Source organism: Rhipicephalus microplus, chromosome 6 (assembly GCF_043290135.1).
Source record: "Rhipicephalus microplus isolate Deutch F79 chromosome 6, USDA_Rmic, whole genome shotgun sequence".
In the NCBI taxonomy this organism is placed as follows: Eukaryota; Metazoa; Arthropoda; class Arachnida; order Ixodida; family Ixodidae; genus Rhipicephalus; species Rhipicephalus microplus.
Window position 1 is genome coordinate 154,987,877 of NC_134705.1, and position 22,747 is coordinate 155,010,623.

The window sequence follows — 22,747 nt, forward strand, 5'->3', positions numbered from 1 at the left end:
CTATGCTTGATTTTCTTGTTTGTTGTGCTTTCAACAAGCTCGGCTAGGAGGTGCAGATGACAGCAAAATTGTGATCTCATAGGCAGATCGCCATCCACGGATGGCGATAGTCTCGATCTTGATCACGCCTAATTGTGAAATAAAGTGACCAGGTAGCAGCACCTAATCTGCATTGTGGTTAATCCGGATTGACACTGATCGTGACTGAAAGTGCCCGTGTGAGACCGGTATTTCAGAACTTGAGAACGAAACGAAACTGAAGTTCACAGGAACAAAGAGTCTTAAAGCGATCAGAAGTTTTTTGAGAAAGAACGCCGCTAAAAAAACCGTGTTTCGGCAACTTGACTTCTTTTGGTCAGAGCAGCATCATTGCCTTGACGAAGAAAAGTTTATTTGCCAAGACGTTGGCACCATCGACATTCTCTGTAATAACTTTATGAAGAATTCAGTCCACCAGGTTTACTTCAGTGGCACTATTACAACTAAACTCACAAATTTCGAAACCACCGCTTTAATAATTTTATAAACAAGAAGCAGCCTATAATTACTTGACATTGCTGAACTTCACGCCAAAAGCAAAAAAAATTAAACTATGTAGCAAAGCAAAATCAAATTCAAGCATTTCAATAAACGCATTTTCCCGACAAGAGTTTGGCTGCCGTTTTCACCAACTAGTCAAGTGACACTGCACTTCTGTCGGTCCAGTCAAGCTTGCTGACAACTGCTTTTACTGATATTTACTCATGCAAAATTGATACCTGCTCAAATAATCAGTCGAAATTTTTGTGCTCACCCGTTGCCTTTCAAAACGCTGAAAAACCTTCGCGGAACTATAAATCCCCGGGTTAGCACACCGCAGAGTCGTGGAAAACATGTGTTTCTCGATTGAGCCATCTTCGACGACTGCATGGTTGGCTTCTTCGGCCAATAGCTCACTGCGCCTTCCGTTCGCTGCCCGCCGCAACTTGCTGATTTCGTCTTTCCCGTAGTTGACACGCCTACCGAGCGAGACAACTGAGCGTGATCCAACTTTTAATATCGCTGAGCAAAATAGAGGAGGCGTTGGCTGAGCGGGGGGTGAGAAGGAGCGATGGCAAGCGCTACAAACGCAAGTTAATCACTTCCCGCTCTCCTCTTGATTAAAAATTACCAACATAAAAAATAGAAAAAGGCATATAAACAAAAAAAAGTTGTTTACAAAGGTATCTAATTTTTTTGTTCGTAAAAACATGTGACAGCCAATAAATTCGAACATTCACATCAACCTCCCTCCGTTCAACCGGATCCAAAGATGCCCTGCAACCTCTACGAGCGTGCATATTCTTTGAAACCGGTACTAGTGAAAAGTTTCCACGGCCTGCTGATAGTACGTAGCCCCCACAGCTGAATGGACCAATGTGTAACACTAATTAATGGTTGTGGCGGTGACTGAAGCAAAATACCGCACAGTAAAAGTATGAATGCCTGATGTGCAGCGGAAGTGCCTAACACCACCGTCTGTAATCTTATTATCAGCAAAGCGTGTCCACGTTGATACATGTGGAATCGAATATTCTATCGTTATCGTTCGTGGCTGGGTGAGTTCTAAAATAAACCTGAGTGTTTCTGTTGGCAGCACAGCATTTTTTGAAAATGCCAGAATAATCGGGAATGTTGGCTGACATTTGGGCGCGGTTTGCGTGAGGTATACTGGTTACACGTAAAACATAACACAATACAAAAAAATCGAAATATATGTACACGTGTAAATATGAATTCTGCAGAACATATTTTACCTTAGTGTTACGTGTAGTCTATTCCCAAAATCAGCTAGTTTGTTTTCACTGACACTTAATACACCTCTCTCTGCTAATATTGTCTTGCACAGCGTTCAGAAATACACTGCTGCTTTCATGTTTCGAGATTCACTTTGAAGCAAGAGCGAATTAACGACCTAGGCTGCAGCACGGAATTCCTGATAAGCTATGTTCCAGTGGGGCATGTGTAAACGTTAGTTTGGTGTTAGTTACTTTCAATTTCATTTTAATAATGAAGTCACCGGCTTGTCTTGTTTAAACCTTCGCTCTCTCTCAGGCTCCGTTCGTGTATTTTCATTAGAAAAAATTATTTATTATGCTGGTGCTTCGTAACTATGTGATAAGATTTTAAAAGCTGATATCCTACAAAGGTCATTGAAAAAAAATGACCTAATGAGCTCGTTTGCATATGTTTCATATGAATACTATCTTTAGGTAAACTTACATACTACCGCTTTTCAAAAAGAGTTTGTAAAGCCGTATTTCCCTTAGCTTCTCTCAAAAATTCTTTTCGCTTCGAAGCACACATACCTCTATGACAGCGGACTGGGAAAAAATGGCCAGATGGTGTCTGTGCATTGAGATATACATATGACTTTTACGTGTCACCTAACTTCTGCCCCAGTTCCTGTTCCAATAAGACCTTCGTTGTTTTTAGCTGTGCTCGTTATTATTTTGGCGACAGCCGATGTACATACACCTTTGCATTTTTCGTCTTCGTCGCTCTCAACCTACATAGGAGCTCATAAATTAAGCACCACTGCTAGGACCGAGCACGGAGATAGTTAAGGGCAAAGCTTCGGCATCATTACCTCATTGTAAGCACTTGTTCAACATTATGATGTCTATCTAGCTACGTGGTAAGAAGGAAAACACCTGTATTGTTTATAGTTTACCCAGAGGTACACTCGCACTCAATATTGCTTGAAACACAGGAGTGCGTGGCTTCACAAGTTGAAAGACTGAGCACGGCTTCCACTAGCCCTTATAATCCTCGCTATATTTATTGTAAAATATTTTACAGTGCAATAGGTTAGAAACAAACAGAGAAAACACTCCGTGCCTCTCTTCTGTTTGTTTTCTTTATTAAACACATTTCTCTCTCTCGGGTGTGATCTCCAATAGGAAAACAATATTTAGTTTTGCATGCATGTGGGCCCTGGATCCTGCATGCATGTGCAAGTGCTGCATGCATGTGGGCCCTGGATCCTGAGATTGAGAATACGTGGTGTTGTTTACGAAGAATGCGCATGAAAGCTATCGCTCAATCTAAACTTTGTGTAATCACTTCTTACCCTACGTTTTCTTTATTGTGAGCACTAGTCGCTTCCACTATGTTGTACTTCACTTAGCAAATAAACAGGTCAACTATCTTATCTTTATATCTTTATTAAGGCGGGGGGGGGGAATAAACAACAAGAGGGAAGGCAGGGAGGTTAACCAGGTACATGCCCGGTTTGCTACACTACGCTGGGGGAATGGGAAGGGGGCATAAAGATGAGAGAGAGAGGAAAGAGATGAGAAAAAGAGAAAAAAAAAAGAGGATTGTCAGTCAATCGGCTGGCGCGTATGCAGCGGTGGCACTACACAAAAGTTAAAGGTGGTCACGTAGGCCTGCAGTCCTGAAAAAGCACAAGACAGCATTGACTGCTTTTTGAGCCGACGAAAGGCGATGACGGTGTTCCAGTTGCATCTGCACAGAGAGTGGCCGATCGTCCGATTGTCGCAATCCGTCCGAAAGCTTCTGTCTTTCAGAGGCAAATCGAGGGCAATGGCATATCAGATGGTTGATGTCTTCTTTGGTGCAGCAGACGTCGCATTCCGCATTGTCGGTCAATCCGATGAGGGTTCTATATGCTTTTGTGAAGGCAACCCCCAACCAAAGGCGACAAAGAAGCGAAGCTTCACGTCGACGAGGTCCGGATGGAGGTCGAAGTTCAAGTCGAGGGTTTATTTTGTATAGTTTCGTATGTCTTATGCTTGGGGTGTTCCACTCCTGCAGACTCAGACTACGTCCCAGCTGACGAAGTTGCTTTGCAACGTCAGTCCTTGACAAAGGAATCGGAAGGGTGTGCTCTCCTTGGTGCGATGTGCGAGCCGCGTTGTCTGCGGAATCATTGCCACTGATCCCACAATGGCCAGGAAGCCACAGAAACTTGACCTCATGGCCTGTTTCTGTGACGTGGTGAACAAGCATGACAACTTCGTAAGTTAATTGTTCATGGCAACCTCGTCGAAGGACTGACTGCATGCTCTGTAGGGCTGGTTTCGAGTCGGAAAACATTGCCCATTTACTCCGTCTTTGGGATTTGATGTACTCTAGGGCGCCACGCAAAGCCGCAAGTTCTGCCGCCGTACACGTAGTGACATGTGACAGTTTGATTCGCACAGTAATTCCTCTACCTGGAATCACCACCGCACGCCAGAACCAGACGCTGTGGTTGAAGCATCGGTGTATGTATGCACGTGGTTGTTGTACATTTTGTGCAGAAGGCTCAAGGTCAGCTGTTTTAAGGGCTGATGAAGGCAAATTTGATTTTTTCTGTATTCCTGGAATTGAAACACGTACTTGTGTAAGTTTCAGGCACCACGGAGGATACCCCAGTTTCTCAGCAGGCGTAAAACCTGACGTACACGACGCACGATGAGCACAGACAATTGCACTATATTTCGTGCGGGGCCTCTCAGTAGCGAGGGTTGCCAAGTGGTGGGAAGGATTTTTAGCATGTTGCCTGAGGTACGTACGCATCGTTTCGATGGTGATGTGCGTCATGATCGAGTAGTCCTGTGCAATGGCAATTGTTTCAGCTGTCAATGCGCAGCGGGGTAAACCAAGGCATACCCTAAGCGCTTGGGCTTGAAAATTTTGGATTGTGCGCAGGTTCGTTTTGCACGTGTTAGATATAACAGGTAGGCTATTTCGCAGGAATCCAGTAAGTAATACCTTGTACAGCTGTAACATAGACTCAACAGACTTTCCCCAACTTTTTCCAGCAACAAACCTGAATAAGTGACAAATGGCAGTCAGCCACGTTTTCACGTAGTTTACGTGGGATGTCCAAGACAGGTTTCGGTCGATTACGACTCCCAAGAACCTGTGACTCCGGCTGCATGACACCAACTGCCCGTTAATTGATATGCTTTAAGCGGACATTGGTTTTCTGGTGAAAGCCACGACTGCACACTTCCCACTTGCGATTTCGAGCCCTTGTTTCCGTAGGTGGTACGATGCCACTGATGCTGCCTTCTGAAGTCGAGCGCGAAGTTGAAGTCGAGTCACACCTGATGTCCACACACAGGTGTCACCAGCATAAATGTAAAGTCGTACACTGCTTGGTTGCTTGCCAACTAGTCCAACGAGTGTTAGGTTGAACAGCGTCGGGCTTAGCACTCCGCCTTGCGGGACTCTTCGGCTGCAGTAATACTCGGGTGTCGGGCCATTCTCTGTCTTCACGTGAAATGATCTATTCTGTAGGTAGCTCTGAACCCACGTATATATCCTGCCACCGAGTCCTACTCCTTCTAGTGCGCTGAAAATGGCTTCGTGGGTGACATTGTCGTATGCCCCTTTAACGTCAAGAAACAGCGCAGCAGATAAGCGTTTGCAGGCCTTCTAGTGTTCTACATATGTCACCAAGTCAACTACATTGTCAATCGACGAGCGGCCTTGTCTGAACCCGTACATGACATCTGGATATATTTTGTAGAATTCTAAGTACCATTCCAGACGCGTTAAAATCATCCTTTCTATAACTTTTCCCACACAGCTCGCGAGAGCAATCGCGCGGTAAGAGGAAATGTCCAAGGGTGACTGGCCAGCTTTGAGAAGTGGAATCAGGCGACTTGACTTCCATTCCTGTGGAACCATGCCAGTTTTTCAGAAGTCCTTGTACAGCTGCAAGAGTGCCTTCAAAGCTTGATCTCTTAGATGACATAGAGCGCGGTAAGTGATGCCGTCAGGTCCTGGCACTGAAGAACGTCTACACAAAGCAAGCGCAGCCTTTTGTTCATCCATTGAAAAGAAAATCTCCATTTGGGGATCACGTGAAGATACAGAAAAGTCGGGCGTCTTCGTCCTAGTTGAATTTGACCCACAGGCAGTCCTTCCACAGAAAGAATCTGCGACATCAATCTCTTCGCAGCGTAAGTGAAGTGCCAGAGATTTTAATGGGTAGCGCTGAGTAATGGTTGTACGAAGACCCCGGACAGTTCTCCAGATTAGAAACAAAAGCTTTCTGGGATCCAAAGACTCACAAAAAGATACCCATCATTGCTTGTCCAACTTGTCCATGTGACGCTGTAATACCTTTATTAAGATAACATATATATGTATGAGGGTGCACAAATAAGGCGCCAGCTACTCCTTAGCCCTTGAATGAATGTTGAGCATACATCGTGGGGAGGGTAAAACAAAGAACTGTACGCGCAAAATAAAACAAACTAGCGCAAATGTGAAACAAAAACCCTCGCACATATCAGACAACGTCATGACAACGTATACGAAACTGTTCGTGACAACATATCTTCAAACTATGCCACAAATTTGAGAGATTATTGCAATTTCAAACATGTAGCGGACAAAAACAAAACTGTGGCGAAAGTTCACATTCAAAATGTAGGATTCCTATTTCACGCATAGTCGAATATGCAGGTTTTGAAATTCTTCTACTTTATAGAGTGACTGCCTAAGTTTCCACAGCCATAGCCAACACCCAGTGTCTTGTTTTGTGAATACAATCGGTCTTTCGCTTCAATTTCCAAAGCAATCTGTAAGGGCATAAAACATTTTCCTTAAATATTCATTATTTCAACGAAGATTTATTATTTTTGAACAGAGTATCGGTAAAACATAAAGCAGACCCATTAAAAAATGGCAGGCACAAAGATATGTTTTCTTTTTTTTGCCGGTAATCCCTCAGACGGCTTGTCGGAGAACAGTCTGCTCTCTTTTGTCAGCCCAGCTTTAATGCTATTCCGTGAGTTAGCGATGCATTTATCGTTTTATGCATTCCCCATATCGCATTTGGAACGTGAGTTTTTACGAGCGAAGAAATTCACATAGTAAGGAAGAGGAAACAGTTTCTCGTGAGATAAGGCCACTTTGTAAGCCGCTAAGCTGTTAAGCTGGGGCGCCGAGTGACGAGGGCGTTGGAGGATTTCGAATAAGGGCGTCTCAAGTTTGCTTTCTAGGTGTATCTGTGTTTTCTAAGCTCACTGCGTTTTACACAAGAGCCATTTCTTTAGTTGATTTTCTCTATACAATGTATTGCCACAGAATTTTTTGTGAAAAGCATTATATTCCCATGCTGTAACGTTCATATTGTTGCTACTTTCGGATTCTGTGCAACATCTGAAGCATGCCTAATCAAACATACACACTGACATTTATTATCTTTGAATACTTCAGTCGCAAAATGTTCCCAAACCCTCCACAACGTTCTAGTCGATATGTTTTTTTTTAACTGCTGACACGCAAGTCGTAGAATGAAATCGTGGCTACAGTGGCCACGTTTTTGTTAGAGGCTAAAATGTTTGAAGCTCATGTGCTTAGACTTAGGTGCCCGTAAAAAAACATCGGGTGGTCGAAATTCCATGTGCCCTCTACTACGGCGTCTCTCATAATGTCATGCTGCTTTTCGGACGCTGAATCCAAAAAAGTAATATTACTAACAAAGATGTTCTGGAACTTTGTAGTAGTTCTAACTTGCTCAATTGTTGGATTTTGGTTTGTGGCATCGTTCGCCGTTCCTACGCCCGAGCATTCGTCTCACCCGATAATAATGTCAAACACAATTTGAGCGCACTTGTCGTTTTTCATTGTCTTAAAAAACATCGCTAGGAAGCATATCTGACGCCTCGTGCACGCGTTTAAAAAGACGAAGTACAAGCTAAATGAAATTGCGCTGATAATAGCCTTTTTTTTTCGGTGCAAGAGAGCAACATAAGATCAAAAGCAAGTATGCTAGAAACAGTGCGAATCCCGTGACACTTCAATCTAAATGGCGAATCAGCGTTTTAGTTGTGTTTCCCGGTGCGGTATCTCGCACTGTTGATTCGTTAATAATCAAGCTCACCTTACAACCTTAATATTAGTATACATGGGGTTTTATGACCCGAATGTGGGTCCGGCGGCAGCATGGAAAGCACTCGCTTCAAATTCTTATGCTCTGTCTTGCAGATTGCTGCATGCACCGGAATCTACAGTGTTCTTGACGGACCATCTTTTTCAAGCAACGTACCCTCTGGGCCGGTCAACGAATGTTTCGTCTATTCCTCGTGCGGCGAAGTAGCTTGCTCGGTTACGGCGAAGAAACTTTCTGGCAACCGTATCAGCTGGACTGAAAGTGCGTGCGCATGGTGCGATATCAGAAACAAGGCGACATCTGTGACGACACCGGAACGTATAAAGGCATCGCATCGCCCGCTGCTCTTCAGTGGGTCCGGCGGCAGCATGGAAAGCACTCGCTTCAAATTCTTATGCTCTGTCTTGCAGATTGCTGCATGCACCGGAATTTACAGTGTTCTGGACGGACCATCTTTTTCAAGCAACGTACCCTCTGGGCCGGTCAACGAATGTTTCGTCTCTTCCTCGTGCTGCGAAGTAGCTTGCTCGGTTACGGCGAAGAAACTTTCTGGCAACCGTATCAGCTGGACTGAAAGTGCGTGCGCATGGTGCGATATCAGGAACAAGGCGACATCTGTGACGACACCGGAACGTACAAAGGCATCGCATCGCCCGCTGCTCTTCAGTGGGTCCGGCGGCAGCATGGAAAGCACTCGCTTCAAATTCTTATGCTTTGTCTTGCAGGTAAGCTTAAAGTACAATTTCAAAAGCTATAGGAGTGGCAACTATTTCTTACTGCTGCTGCCGGACCCCCCCGCAGACCTCATGAATATGTCTTTTGTGCTGATGAATTTCTTGAGAATACTGTTGCTTGTGCGTGGTGATGTGGAGAGTAACCCTGGTCCTGAGGTCGAAGACATGTTGCGAGAGTTGCTCTCGGGGCAGACTAAAATTGCACCGGAGATGACAGGTCTTTCCTCTAGGGTTGCATCCTTCGAAGAACGATTAACTAAAATTGAGCTGTCCATTGCGTCAATTACTGATGTTGCACCACGCGTGTCTGAACTCGAGAAAGCCATAGCTGACATTCGAGAGATTGTTAGTAAACTGGACCACAAAAACGACGATTTAGAGAATAGGTCGCGTAGAAATAACCTGCTCATCTATGGCTTAACCGAAAACTCTGGGGAAACTTCAGACGATTTGCTGGAAACAGTAACTGGACTTACATCAAAACTAGATGTTAAGTGTGGCGATATCGAACGATGCCATAGGCTGGGAGTGCGTAAGAGCAGTAGCACTAGCCCAAGAACTGTTATTATTAAGTTGCTAGATTTTAGAACTAAGGTCGCTATTTTAAGCAATGCAAGCAAGTTGAAGGGCACGAAAATATTTATAAATGAAGACTTCTCTGAGCACGTGAGGCAGATACGCAGGGAACTGTGGCAGAATTCAGCCGAGGTAAGAAGGGATGCAAAAAAAATCCAGGCTGCACTACGATCATTTGTTGGTGGACAACGTTCGGTATTCTTGAGATGAGAAGAAAAAAGTTATCGTTAACGAAAGCCGTCGGCCGTCTGCTACAAACAATGAATGACGGCTCAGTGCGAAGTCCTTTGCGCTTTTGAATTTAAATGCGAGTAGCCTAGTTAACAAAATTGCAAACTTTAACTGGCTCATTGAGTGTCATAGTTCATCAGCTATCTGTGTGACCAAGACTTGATTAAATGAATCTATCCTTGATCATGAATTCTTGCCTCCTGGTTACACGGTTCTAAGAAAAGATATGCTTTCTGGCGGTGGTGGCGGAGTGGCACTTTTTATTAAAAGTGGTATTGAACTTTCTTTACTGCCAAAACTCCCAAATACTGAATCTATATGGTGCAAACTAATGCTTGATGATATCGCTATTGTTGTTGGTGCTCTCTATTGTCCTCCTAACTCTGCCTCAGATGTTTTTTCGACTGTCAGTGACCATATTGTGGGACAAAGGCTGGACTGTTCTGAACTCGTATTGACGGGTGACTTTATTGCCCCCTCTATAGATTGGAATTTGTTAACATCAACTGGTCGTGACAGAATAATTTGTGATTCTTTAATTAATCTGTCACTAGCTTTCGATCTATCACAGCTGGTTGATCAGGCTACACGCGAGGATTCTATACTAGATCTTGTTTTTGCCAACCATGAGTTGGTTACGAATGGATATCAGTGCAGGGTTGTCGATGGAATTTCCGACCATAGGGCCGTTATTGTTGATTTAAATGTTGCTTGTAAGCCAGTACGACCAACGTTTAAGACTGTGCTGAATTTTGAATGCGGAGACGACACTTCTATTTTTGCTAAACTTGCAACATGCTTTGACAATTTCTTATCGAGTAGTGACCACTGCAGTATTGATACGTTGACTAACCAATTTTACAGTATAATTAATGAATGTATAGCGCAGTTTGTTCCTCACAAGAGCATAAAACGTCATGCCAAACACCCTTGGTATACCAGGTCAATTATACAGCTTAAACGTCGTATTAAGCGACAGTGAAAGCGACGGAGGGTTCACAATAATGACGGGGAGTCCCAAATTAACTTGCCTAAATCTGAACTAAAAGCTAAAATGAGCGATGCCAAAAAGTTTTACATTAATACCACGTTAATCTCTTTTATGAAAAATAATCCCATTAAGTTTTGGAAAACTATCAATCCTACAACGGCCTGTCCGTAAACCTTCATAATAGATAATGTGTCCTGCTCCGATTCATCCAAAATTTCTGAAGCCTTTAATAAGTATTTCCAAACTGTATTAGGAGATGACAATGGAACGACCCCTGAGATTTGTAGCAGCCAGGAAATAGATTCGTTTCCAGCAATTGAAATTAGCTGCACTGGCGTTCTTAACCTTCTGTTGAATATCGACACTACTGAAGGTGCTGGACCAGATGGCATACCAAACATGTTTTTGAAGCGTTATGCAGAATGGAATGCTCATTATTTATCAATAGTTTTTGTTAAATTATTAGAAACAGGTATTGTGCCGACCGTTTGGAATATCGCCAATGTAATTCCTGTGTTTAAATCGGGTAATAAGCAACTTATTTCTAACTACAGGCCTATTTCAATAACGTGTACCTGTTGCAAGCTTTTAGAGCACATAATTCATAAACATGCACTTCAGCACCTCACTAATAACAACTTATTGTCCCGTAATCAGCATGGTTTCCGCTCTGGTTTTTCTACAACTACACAGCTCGTCGAATTCACTCACGACATCGCTTCGGCTCTTAATCCTCGAGGACAGGTTGACGCCATATTCATAGATTATAGCAAAGCATTTGATGTAGTATGTCACAAAAAGCTTCTTACTAGACTCAGAAGTAGTATTAACGATGAAAAAATAATAGGCTGGATAGCTGATTGGCCACATTTGAGGTCACAATTTGTTACGTTTGAGCATGCGTAGTCATCGTCGTGTGCAGTCACTTCCGGGGTACCACAGGGCTCGGTGCTTGGGCCCCTATTGTTCATTATTTATTTTAATGATGTCACACAGGTCATTAAGGACACACCAGTGAAGCTGCGATTGTACGCTGACGACTGCATTTTATATACTAGCGTAAATAATGCTCATGACCAAGATGTTCTGAACAAAGTATTTTCGTCCTTTTGGGGTTGGAGCGCCACGTGGCAAATGAACATTAATTACCAAAAAACTGTTCAAATGACATTTACTAATAAAAAACAGCCGCTAAGATTTAGTTATAGTTACAATGGGCACTACCTAAACTCTGTTAATACATTCAAATATCTTGGTGTTACCTACACTCAAAACCTTAAGTGGCACCATCACATTGAAACAATTTGCGCTAGAGCACTTTGAAAACTGAGATACATAAAACGAACACTCAAGCACTCTACCGAGGACTGCAAATTAACGGCGTATAAATTGCTCGTCCTATCATTGCTAGAGTACGCCTCAGCGGTATGGTCACCCCATACTGCACGTGACATAACTATGCTCGAGGGCATACAGAAAAAAGCAATACGATTTATATTTGGCCGGTATGACCACAATTTTTCTTCCTCAACTCACGCATGCCCATTGTCGTTAAAACCCCTTGCTTTCCGACGCACACTTGACCGTATCACTCTGCCACATAAGATTGTACACAGCCGCAATTGCATTGAAGCACCGATTACTTTTTGTGATTCAGCACGACGAACCACGCGCCGATCTCACCCACTCAACATTGTTCCCTTCCAGTCATTTGTAAATTGCTTTAAGCATTCCTTTTTTCCAGCCGTTGTTGACATTTGGAACAACCTAGATGGTTCCCCACGCGAAAAACCAATTGAACTGTTTTTGAAACAACTGCCAAACCATATTTCGTAATATGTTTTAAATGCTTTGTATGTTTCTTTTGGTATTGCTTAATGTATGTTTGTTCCTTTTCCTAATGTACCCACTTCTGCTATGTCTCGTGTATCGTGACAGCAGTATCTGTAAATAAAAAATAAAATAAACTACCACATCAGATATGCCGTAAGGGAAGGCTGAGAATTTGGACCATCTGCTGTTCCTTAACATGCGCTGCTGTCAAACAGTGCATGGGACATTTAGTCTCCATCATAATGTTACCGCCAAGATCGGGATTGAACCAGCTATCTCTGGGGTGAGCAGCCGAGTGCCATAAGCACTGCTCCACTGCGGCAGACTACATGGACCCCCGTGCGATAAAGGAAAACCATGCTGTCTTGTCTTGTCTTCTTTTTATACTCGTCATTTTCTTTGAGCAAAAGTGTTTTCGAATATGCACCGTGGTAACTCAACCTATCGATACGTTGAATTGAAGATGTTCGCACCACTCAAAAAGCGGAAATACAAGCAAACACCACTCGTCTGTTTAGCGAGAGTTGTAGCGTGGCCTCCGAAATGGGCTCCCGCAGCGCGCCGTAGCAACGCCACGTTGCCAGAGCCGATCTTGGAAGCCAAGTTTGTTACGCCGTGTCTTCACTTAGCTTCTTTGAAATACAAGAAACTGGTGTTTTTACCGTGCAGAACGGGCGTTATAGAATGTCGGTCTCTTTTACTCGCAGGAAGGAAGAAAGGAGTATCCGTCTCACTTTTGGATTCCCAAACTAACCGCTATGCGAGTGCGAATCTGAGTGTCATAACAAGTGGACGTATTCGACGACTTCGAGGGAAGTATGCGGCTGCACATGTAGACTTGTTGATATATCTTTACTCTCGCATTTCATCACTTAACACAACATGCTGGAATAAAAGGCTGACAGTGACCGGGTGCCAAGTTCCACGAACAATTTAGCTGCAATGGAAAAAAGGCGTGGTGAGATAAAAAGTTGATTTGCTAGTTGAAAGCGATTCATCTCAATGGAAAGCACAGCGTGCCGAGCTGCTAACTGCAAATTAGGGTAAACTTTGAAGTTTTCAGTAGTGGGATAGTTCGTAGGGATTACCAAAGGAAAGCTCTCAGAACGAAACCATATGCATTTGCTATAACCTTATAATCGTTCGATGATTCTCGGGACTCTGCTGCCGCATCGTCTGTCACTGATGCTTAGTTGATTGACCGATTTCTGCTCCTCACGAGACGGCTTTACGCTCTCCCATAGTAGAGTACATAGTACTCTAAATCATTACCCACTCTTTCTAAACACACTCTGCTACGAAAAGGCTGGCCCAAGGAACGGCTTTCAGCCAAGACTGCTGCATGTTGTGAGCTTCGCGGCCGCACCGTGAGGCGTCGCCACTTTCGAAACGACGACAGCGCATCGCCGGCGGCGGCAAACAAAACGCCATATGAGCGTTCCGTTTGACGACTTTATTTGTAGACTTGAGAATAATACGCATGAAAACTGCTTCTCGTTTTTAAATGCGAAGCATTTCTTAGCGAACTTCCGCGACTTTGAGCGTATCTATCTACCTTTCTATCTAGTCGCCTACGACACTTAGCTGTCCTGGCCGTTTCAATTTTGGTATCGATACCAAACTTGGTACGGCACAACATGACTGTATGAAGAACATATTTGACTAGTCGTAACATGATCATGACATGCGCGTCATGTAACAACATGACTACATGCCACGCTCATGATGCGCTTGTGGCCGTTCTGCTAGTGTCACATATGCCAAATTTGGTATTACGGGACGTGAATAAATCACGAAGGTATAATACTGGTGCAAACATGATAAACATGAGATGCGTGTCATGTAACAACATGACTACATGCCGCGCTCATGATGCGCTGGCGGTCGTTTCGCTAGCGTCTCATATACCAAATTTGTATTATAGTACGGGAATGAATGACGAAGGTGCGTGACTGGTGCAGCATGATAATCAATAGATGCGTGTCATGTAACAACATGACTACATGCCACACTCATGATGCGCTGGCGGCCGTTTCGCTAGCGTTTCGTATACCAAATTTGGTATTATGGTACGGCAATGAATGACGAAGGTACGTGACTGGTGCAGCATGATAATCATTAGATGAGTGTCATGTAACAACATGACTACAAGCCACACTCATGATGCGCTGGCGGCCGTTTCACTAGCTTCACTTATACCAAGTTTGGTATTACGGGACGTGAATGGTTGACGAAGGTATGATACTGGTGCAAACATGATAAACATGAGATGCTGTTATGTAACAACATGAACATGCCACACGCATGATGCGCTCACGGCCGTTTCGCTAGCTTCAAATACGCCAAATTTGGTATTACGTGACGTCAATGATTGACTGGGGTATGTGACTGGTGCGAACATGACAACCATGAGATGCTTTCATGTGAGAACATGACTACATGCCACAGTCAAGGCACCAATGCATTTCGACGTGACGCGGTGCGCGTGTTCGCCGGAGTTCATTTCGTCACGTCACGCTGGTATTGCCAAGCCAGGTGCCGGTCCTGCCATATACTCGCAGGCGTGCGCCGCGCTGCGTTGCTTTGACTCATGTGCGTTTCAGCGCGTCCAGCATCCTTCCGTCACGAAAAGAGGGAGCCGCAGTCTTGTCTGGATAAAGCATCGGCGCGAAATGCAGCATGTCACATTTCGCAAAGGTGACCGTAGGGCCACGCTGGCGGACGCTGCTCGTGCCTTCCGCGAAATCTAGCTTGTCGCATTTCGCACCGATGGCCGTCGGGCTGCGCCGACGGACGCTGGTTGTGCCGGTCGAGCCTGGCGTCAGACTATGAAGTTGTCGCATTTTGCTAACGTAGCGTTGCTGTGCTCAGTGTGCGCGCGCGTCAGTGCTATGTTGGAGTAGAATGGGCCGCTGATGATGCACTCGCGGCCGTTTTGCTTACTCCACATAGACAAACTTTGGTGTTACGTGACATCAATGGATGGCGAAAGTATATGACTGGTGCAAACATGATTATCCTGACACACTTGTCATGTAGGAACATGACAACATACCACGCTCGTAGCGTGCTCGTGGTCGTTTCGCTAGCCCCACATATACTAAATTTCCTATCAAGTGACGTGAATTGATGACGAAGGTGAACGACACATCTATACATGATTATCATGACACGGAAGTCATGTGCGGCATAATTTGCCTCCACCCCGTATCGTTTTGTTGACTTTAATGTCAAATATAAACCTTTTTCATTCGTGCTTCGCATAATATCGATTCCCACTGTACGTGGGATCTGCCAATTTTTTAACAACTTGTAAGCATGAATAGTGTGAACGCGTAGGAGATTGGAAAGTTACCGAGCTGGCAGCGCGATTTCGATAACAAGCAGTCGGCCCACACTGCTCGTGAAAAGCTGGCGAATATGTCTATAATATTTACAGAAAATTGCCGAATACTGTCAACGAGGTGTTACGACATCTTCAGCAAAAGAAGCCCTGAAACTTTATTAATATACTTTTACTTGCTGCAGCGAAAGTTTCATGGAGTGCGATGGATATATAAGTCAGCGCTGATATATCCATCGCCGGGCATCTCATATCAGCCGGGCATCTGCATTGGGGCTATGCGTAGTACGTGCCTTGTTTGCACATTAACACTGATGCATGCATATTGCTCCCTGCTCTACATGCTAAAATAATGATTTACATGGCCTTTATTTCTTGTAAACGTCACCTGACTAGCAATAAAACAATTTACTGCCGCAAGATCGTGCGATCGGCGTTGTCGTTTCGCTCGGGCTGTATGCAACCTCACTCACTTACTAAAGCGAGTATGCGAGATACATGTGAGCTTCTAGTAAGTAGTTTACTGGATTTTACTATATGCAAACGAGAAAAACTGAGAGAGGGGGCTGCTCTAACGAGCGGGCGACAGCCATGACACAGAATTATAAGACGACGGTGTTGTCTGCGAATGGCCAGCCGCCATATCAAAATGCCCTAGTGCTTTGAAACCTATTTCGTTTTCTACGCAGCGATAAATTATGAAAACAATATTCTTGCTTAATATTTGTTGAAAAAGGCTATTTGAGTGTCGAAGATAATAAAAACTTTTTCAGGTGTCAGTAAAATAGTAATTTTTCAATCTTTGTACAACTGCTGCTGGACTCTTGACGGCGCTATCATTGCGTCCAGTTTTTATCTCCATTGACTTTATGGATATGTCACCACCTTGTTTCAGCTTTCCCGTAATAGAGTATCGACAACTAAATTGGTAACCACATTATTATACGAATGCATTTCTTAGTCGGGCTATGTTAGGCGTCCGTCGGAATCCGTCCACCGCGCTCTCTCATAGCAACAGTCGCGGGCAGGTGCGTCTCAAGCAGCTGATCTGCGCTAGGCTTGGCATAGCCGCCGTGACGTCACAAAACGAATGATCGGGCGCGTGGGCGTGGCGAGATTGGGCTGTAGGTGGCAGCACCGTGCGCCGAAAGTGTGGATAGGCGGTCACCGGTCGGCGGCGCGCGTACATATACACGGAGCGGCGCTTCGATGCGTGCGGTCTGAGCGTTGACTACAGTTGACTGTGAATATCTACGCCATGTATTACTGAATTTGTGCACGACGCCTATGTAACGTTAACATTACCCGCGAGTAAAGCGCATTCTGCTTTTCATAAAGATGCTCGCCCCGCTCGCCCTGGCTGATTCTCTTGAACGTTTCACTCTTTTGCAATATATCAAATAAGAGAGAGAGAGAGAGAGAGAGAGCTTTTTATGGAACAACAGAAAATTTAGCCAGCCTTGTATATCGCTGACCTGCTTCTCTGCATGGGGAAGGGAATCGGGGACTGAAAGACAAGAAAAGAGAGGGAAAATTATTAGAAAATAAAATAAGAAAAAAGTAAATATACAGACATTTCTTTTTGTTTCTTGGGCGGGCATGTGTGCTCAGAGAGTGACTTATTAGGAGTATTCAAGGTGCCACAACAGTTTGTCTAGCTGACTAACATTGTCTAAATACGTGATTAAAGGTGTCATCGCATGCCTCTTGCGAGAATTTGGGGAAAGGGCCCAAGACGCAATCAACTGATAAAGTTGGTTGAGTTAGCAGATGCATGCTGTGTTCACAGAGCGCATGCTCTTCGGCATACGCTCGGCACACAAACCAGATATGTTGCACAGTTTTTATGCAGACAGAGTTATTGCAGTATAGACTATCTACTTGACCGAAGCGGTACAGTAAGTTGTTTCTATAAACACTGTTCAGCCGGAAACGATGGTAGAGAGTCTCCAGGTGCCGATGGATTCGAGATGGAAGTCTAGCTCATAGATATGGGTCGATATAGTGGAGAAAAGCATAATAGTGCATCGGGAGGTTTCAGAGCCTCTTTTTTTCTTTTGAAGCAAGCCTTTTAGCCAGCGGACGAAACATCTGATTTAGTGAAATGGGTTCGCCTGTAATTTTGCTTTTGAAGTCTTTTGGAGGCCGCTTCATCTGCTTTTTCATTGGCCGGTATACTACAACGAGCCGGTATCAAGTGAAATGTCATAGCGGGACCGGTGGTAATAGCCAAGTGGTGCAGGTATGCTATATCGAATGAAATCGGGTGATAATTTCTTTTCTTCAAGAGGTTGAACAGTGTTTGTAGTGCTCCCTTGGAGTCGGTGAAGATCACCCATTGGATCGGCGTTTGACGCAGGACGTAAAGGACGTAGATGTAGGCGGCCAAATGTGATATAAAAGGCCTCAGTGAGGTTAGAAGGACAGATGAGGCCTATACGGTGCTACAGAATGAGCACGTATTTTGCTATCGGGGCTTGGCTGGCCAAAGAGAACTGGGAGTAGGGTTCCTAATTCACAGAAACATAGCTGGCAACATAGAGGAATACTAGAGAAATAATGAAAGGGTGGTAGGTATCGTAATTAAACTGAATAAAAGATACAAGTTGAAGGTGATACATGCCTACGCGCCTACATTGAGCCATGATGACGCTTCAGTTGAAAGCTTCTATGAAGACGTGGAATTGGCAATGAGGAAGGTGAAAACACAGTGCACTATACTGTTGGGAGATTCTAATGCAAAAGTAGGGAAAAAGCAGGCTGGAGACCAGACAGTAGGAGATTATGGCATCGGTACTAGAAACGCCAGAGGAGAGCTACTAGTAGAATTCGCAGAACGGAATAATTTACGGATATTGAATACCATCTACCGAAAGCGAGGAAACCGTAAGAGGACATGGAGGAGTCCTAATGGTGAAAATAAGAACGACATAGACTTTATAATGAGTGCACACCATGGCATCGTGCAGCATGTGGAAGTGGTTGGCAAGGTGTGATGCAGTGACCATAGAATGGTACCGTTTTGAATTCACCTGAACTTGAGAAGGAACGACAGAGACTGGTACGCAAGAAGCCAGTCAATAAGCTAGCACTCAGAGGTAAAGTACAGTAATTCAGAGTCTCGCTTCAGAACAGGTACTTGGCTCTTATTGAGGAAAACAACCTTAGCGTAGGTACAATGAATGATAATCTGACGAGTATCATTCTGGAGTGTGCAGTGGAAGTTGGAGGCATGGTAGGTAGACAGGAGACTGGCAAACTTTCCCAGTAAACAAAGAACCTCATTAGGAAGCGTCAAAGCATGAAAGTCTCAAGTACCGCAGACAAAATATAGCTGACACAGCTTTGGAAGTTGATTATTAAGCGCAAGGTATCCGATGTAAGAAGGTATAACATGGAGAGAATTGAACAAGCTCCGTAAAACGGAGACAGCGTCAAAGCAGTGAAGAGGAAATTTGAGATAGGCAATAATCGGATGTATGCACTAAGGGACAAAGAAGGCAAAATAACTACCAATATGGATATGATAGCTAAACTAGCGGAGGAGTTTTACAGAGATCTGTACAGTAGCCGGGACAACAACGACCTTAATACTTTAAGAAATAACAGTAACCCAGATGACACCCCACCAGTAATGATACAAGTCAGAAAAGCCTTGGAGAGCCAGCAAAGAGGCAAACTGCTGGTAAGGATAAAGTAACATCAGATCTGCTGACAGATAGAGGACAGATTGTGTTAGAAAAACTAGCCACCCTGTTTACAAGGTGTCTCCTGACGGGAAAAGTACCACAGTCTTGGCAAAATGCCAGCATCATCTTAATACATAAGAAAGGAGATGACAAGGACTTGAAGAATTACAGGCCGATCAGCTTGCTTTCCGTAGTATACAAGCTATTTATAAAGGTAATTGCTAACAAAGAAAAGAAAACATTAGAATTCACTTAACCAAAGGAAGAAGCATAATTTCGAGCAGGCTAGTCAACAATCGACCACATTCATACTATTAATCAGGTAATAGAGAAATTATCAAAATATAGCCAACCACTATACATAGCCTTCATAGATTACGAGAATGCTTTTGATTCAGCAGAAATATCAGCACTCATGCAATCACTGCGAAATCAGGGCGTCGATGAAACATATATAAACATCCTGGAAGAAATCTACAAGAGATCAGCTGCTACCATGGTGATTCTTAAAAGAAGCAACAGAATACCAATCAAGAAGGGTGTAAGTCATGGAAATACAATCTCTCCAGTGCAATTTACCACGTGCATACAAGATGTTTTTAGAGGTCTAGAATGGGAACAGTTGGAGGTAAGTGTTCATGGAGAGTACCTTAGTAGCCTGCGCTTCGTCGATGACGTTGCATTGCTAAGTAACTTAATAACTAATTTCAACTCATTATTACGGAGTTAGACAAGGAGAGCAGAAAGGTGGGTCTTAAAATTAATCTGCAGAAAACGAAAGTAATGTACAACAACCTCGGAAGAAAGCAGCGCTTCGAGATAGGTAATAGTCAACTTCTAGTTGTAAAAGACTGTGTTCTTAGGGCAGGTAATAACCGCGGAGCCGAAACACGAGATTGAAGTAGCTAGAAGAATAAGATTGGGGTGGAGCTCATTTGAAAAGCACTCTCAAGTATTTTCAACATTATTTCCGAGATAATTTCGTAACACTCAGAAATATGCGCTCAAGAACCTAAACAACATGAGACGCTAATGAGTTTGCTAAGTATTTGCACGAAAATGACTGCGATTTATTTGATTGTGCCACGCAAGCATTTCAGTTTGTGCGATATGGCTTTTGCTTGCATCAAGTTTATGTAAAATTAACGTTTAGTTTTTCTTGCATTGTCTGTGTCCTTTCCTTCCTTTGTCACGGTAATGCCCTGTTGCATGGGACAAGGTATTCACCTGCAGTAGAAATAATTAGATAAATATGTAAATCAACAAACAAATAAATAAAGCCGTATACGGTGAACTGCAAGAAAGATAAAAAGAGTAGCAAAGAAAGGCTGTGAAGTTGATCAGACGTACGTACTGTTCACTACCCTGTCATGCGAGAAAAGATAATAGAGCGAGGAGAGATGATGCAGCAGACCCAGGTTCAAGCCCAACTGTGCCATTGGTGCAAGGTTATTTTTTTTTCTAATTTCACGCGATGTGGTTACGGACACCGGTGACGGCGGCTGAGAATAACTGCGCGTGACCCTAAAAGTGATCTCATAACAGCTTTCGCTCTAAAATATCGGGGTTGACTGGGGCACATGCAGATGTGGGGTAGCGAATCAGTTCTACAGGCTGTCCGACAGATTTCCTCACTTGAGGTGAGTGATATTAAGGTTCATCAAGCATTTACCAAGCTATAGCATTGTAAGCAAACTCTAATTGTCAGCAATTGATATGTGCTAACTTAAAAACATCAAGACAGACATAGTATAAGAGTGCTACTATCGGAGAGTTTGTGTTGAAGTATTTGTTAAAGAACAAGAATCTTCCAGCCTCAACTTTCTAAAACTGATTGCGTAGCAGCATGGACAAACAACAAAGCAGGTATAGTATGAAACATCAGACAAGACGTGTTATAGTACCTGTTAAAGAAACCAGAACCAACTTTCAATATGTGATTGTGAAGCAGCGCAGGCAAAAACACACGAACGTACTAGCGAATGACATGTGGCCTTTAATGCTTCGTCGGATCAAAAGCGCCGCTATGTGAAAACCTATCCACCAGACATGATATGAATCTGGAAAAACACATGGTTTCGTCAAAGAGCAGAATCGAAGCTGCAATACTCGGGATGACGAAATGTGCAGAAAAATGACTCATCGAAACGATTTGTAGCGCGCAGTCAATAGCAAAGCAGTCGCTCCGAAGGGACTCCTAAATATACGCTCACTCAACAGAAGGGATACCACTGTATTGCAGTTTTCTGATTTGGTTGTCTGCACCAAGTCGACAAAAATATTTTGCCCAATGCTGGTGCAGTGAGAGCTCGAGTTCAACGACATTTGTTTAGATGATATGGCCGGAACACAACTGTACCTATGCGGTTTGCTTAATCTAAACGGTTCTAGCCTTTGCGTCCTTGAGCAGCGGAATCGAATGAGCAGCAGGCATGACCGCAGTCTCGAAAGTTAGAATAAAATATGTGATTAACTTTGCTATTTCGAAATTGAACTTTTCGTTGAGACCAAGGACTTATCGCCGACGAAGCCATGCTTGACAAAAATGTATATATATATAGATATATATATATATATATATATATATATATATATATATATATATATATTCTATATATATATATATATATATATATATATATATATATATATATATATATATATATATATATATATATATATATATATATATATATATATATAGAAGAATAACTTTGGTTGCCGCAAGGTTATAAATATGAAAGTAGATGCGCTTTCACATAACAACTGTTTATTGTGCCGACGTTTCGACAGGAACCCTGTCTTTTTCAAGCCATAGTTATGCCTTGAAAAAGACAGGGTTCCTGTCGAAACGTCGGCACAATAAACAGTTGTTATGTGAAAGCGCATCTACTTTCATATATATATATATATATATATATATATATATATATATATATATATATATATATATATATATATATATATATATATATATAAGACCGGGTTAACTGGCGGAACATGGGAGAGGCCTTTGTCCTGCAGTGGACGTAGTCAGGCTGATATATATATATATATATATATATATATATATGAGCTCCAGAAAGACACTCAATCCTATATTAAAATGCCAGAAATATACGAGCTCAACTGCACAAAACGCTACATTTTTTTCATGATGATGATTACGATGGCCTCCAATGAATATGAAACTTTTTCGTGAAATCAAGTTGTCATACTCGTGCGCTATGATCATACAAGGTATACGAAATATGAAAGAGTGTAATATATATAAGAGTATACGTCTATAGTATAAGTAAAGCAACATCATCAATAAGCTGAGTAGGTTTTTTTTCCCAATATGGCTTATTTTTCCTGGAAACGAAGCAACCTGCCAGACGCACTTTCCAACTACGTGGTCAAAGTACGATACGCGTTTACGTCGATTACAGCTTGCTGAGGCGGTGCAGATTTCTGTGCCACACGCCCGTT

General features: G+C 43.2%; 1 long non-coding RNA gene across 1 annotated transcript; it reads left to right on the forward strand.

Annotated features, from left to right (window-relative positions):
- Positions 1–7,940: 7,940 nt before the first annotated feature.
- Positions 7,941–13,152, forward strand: LOC142765007 (uncharacterized). Its single transcript, XR_012884011.1, has 2 exons — positions 7,941–8,604; positions 12,952–13,152. It is a non-coding gene; the product is annotated as an uncharacterized LOC142765007 (long non-coding RNA).
- The last annotated feature ends 9,595 nt before the right edge of the window (positions 13,153–22,747 follow it).